Here is a 2,500-nt window from a genome sequence, read left to right on the forward strand (position 1 = left end):
TATCGATTTGTCCGCAAGGTCGGGCGCTAAAAGCGATCTCGAACGCCTCCGGGCGCGCGAGGTTGTTTTTTTTCTAAGTTTTTTTTCGCCGCCGACACTTGTCTTTTTTTTCAATTTTTTTTTTTCAATTTTTCGCTCGCGCGGCGGGCCTTTCCACGTTCACATCGGGGCGAAATTTTTTATGTTTTTCGACAGTCCTTTGCAATTTTTTCGATCTCTCTTTTCGACACTTTTTTGCCGCGCGGCGGGCCTTTGCACGTTCACATCGGGGCGAAATTTTTTATGTTTGTCGACAGTCCTTTGCAATTTTTTCGATTTTTCTTTTCGACACTTTTTTGCCGCGCGGCGGGCCTTTCCACGTTCACATAGAGGGCAGGTCTTTATTTTTTTGTGACTGTCCTTTACAATTTTTTTTTCGCGCACTCGGGCTTTAGCATATTTCCGCCCAGCGAGCAAGAGCATATTTAGGCCGCGGGAGCATGAGCCTGTTTAGGCCGCGCGAGCTTTGAATATATTTCGGCCGCGGGAGCATGAGCCTGTTTAGGCTGCGCGAGCAGTGAGTACATTTCGGCCGCGGGAGCATGAGCCTGTTTAGGCCGCGCGAGCATTGAATACATGTCGGCCGCGCGAACATTGAACATATTTCGGCCGCGCGCGCGAGCAAGAGCCTGTATAGGCCGCGCGAGTATTGAGTACATTTCGGCCGCGCGAGCATGAGCCTGTTTAGGCCGCGCGAACATTGAACATATTTCGGCCGCGCGCGCGAGCAAGCGCCTGTATAGGCCGCGCGAGCGTGTGATATGCCTCGCAATAGTTCAACACCTGGCGCAATCGTGCACCTTTTTTTTACGTTAGAATTTCAAACGGAAGACCCCAGGGACAACACTCATCTTTGCTATACTTGTGGGAGCTGACAAGCTTCGACAAGTAAAGAATCGGTGAAAAGGCGATTGGCTCGCTGGGCAGATGTTGCTGCTGCGCGAAGAGCCGAGTGTCAGTTTGTCGGGTTCTGAGCGGTCGCTTCGGCGAAGTTGTCTGGCGTGCGTTGCGCTCGCGCCGGTGTTGGCGACGTGGCGGTCGAAAGGCCTGCCGACGAAGTCTTACTCCGGCGGGTGCGACGGGCGGTGACGGTTTTCTGAGTTCGGGCAGCCGAGCAAAGAACGAAATTTTAACGGAGAGAAGCCTTCGGGTTTCGCATCGACCGAGCGACGGCGCCGCATCAGCGGCGCCTCCTTCGTCGGCCTTTCGGGGCTACGCTAAAGTAGCTACCTGGTTGATCCTGCCAGTAGTCATATGCTTGTCTCAAAGATTAAGCCATGCAAGTCTAAGTACGAGCTCTCGTACAGTGAAACTGCGAATGGCTCATTAAATCAGTTATGGTTCATTTGATCGTACGTTTTACGTGGTTAACTGTGGAAATGCTAGAGCTAATACATGCGTGAAGCGCCGACCTCGCGGGAGGCGTGCTTTTATCAGACCAAAAACCGACCGGGCTTCGGCCCGCAACCTTTGGTGACTCTGGATAACTTTGCGGATCGCACGGTCTCGCACCGGCGACGGATCATTCAAGTGTCTGCCCTATCAACTTTCGTCGGTACGGTACTGGCCTACCGAGGTTCTTACGGGTAACGGAGAATCAGGGTTCGATTCCGGAGAGGGAGCCTGAGAAACGGCTACCACATCCAAGGAAGGCAGCAGGCGCGCAAATTACCCATTCCCGACGCGGGGAGGTAGTGACGAAAAATAACAATACAGGACTCTAAACGAGGCCCTGTAATTGGAATGAGTACACTTTAAAACCTTTAACGAGTATCCATTGGAGGGCAAGTCTGGTGCCAGCAGCCGCGGTAATTCCAGCTCCAAAAGTGTATATTTAAGTTGTTGCGGTTAAAAAGCTCGTAGTTGGATTTTGGGCGCAGGCGGCCGGTCCGTCGCAAGGCGTGTACTGGCCGTCCTGGCCTCACCTCCGGTTCTCCGCCGGTGCCCTTGACTGAGTGTCGGCGGCGGCCGGAACGTTTACTTTGAAAAAATTAGAGTGTTCAAAGCAGGCGATTCGCCTGAATAATGGTGCATGGAATAATGGAATAGGACCTCGGTTCTATTTTGTTGGTTTTCGGAGCGCGAGGTAATGATTAAGAGGGACAGACGGGGGCATTCGTACTGTGCCGTTAGAGGTGAAATTCTTGGATCGGCGCAAGACGAACGACTGCGAAAGCATTTGCCAAGAATGTTTTCTTTAATCAAGAGCGAAAGTCAGAGGTTCGAAGACGATCAGATACCGTCCTAGTTCTGACTATAAACGATGCCAACTAGCGATCGGGGGGCGTTAGTTTTACGACCTCTCCGGCAGCTTGCGGGAAACCAAAGTCTTTGGGTTCCGGGGGAAGTATGGTTGCAAAGCTGAAACTTAAAGGAATTGACGGAAGGGCACCACCAGGAGTGGAGCCTGCGGCTTAATTTGACTCAACACGGGAAATCTCACCCGGCCCGGACACAGTGA

At 52.3% G+C, this 2,500-nt stretch overlaps 1 non-coding gene across 1 annotated transcript in view; it reads left to right on the forward strand.

Moving 5' to 3' along the window:
• The first annotated feature begins 1,266 nt into the window (after positions 1–1,266).
• Positions 1,267–2,500, forward strand: part of LOC146144815 (small subunit ribosomal RNA) — a 1,811-nt gene continuing 577 nt past the window's right edge. Inside the window, exon 1 of the ribosomal RNA XR_014500671.1 lies at positions 1,267–2,500. This exon is cut by the window's right edge and continues 577 nt beyond it. This is a non-coding gene — a ribosomal RNA (small subunit ribosomal RNA).

The sequence above is a fragment of the Ascidiella aspersa genome, chromosome 5 (genome assembly GCF_963924565.1).
Source record: "Ascidiella aspersa chromosome 5, kaAscAspe10.2, whole genome shotgun sequence".
Classification (NCBI taxonomy): domain Eukaryota; kingdom Metazoa; phylum Chordata; class Ascidiacea; order Phlebobranchia; family Ascidiidae; genus Ascidiella; species Ascidiella aspersa.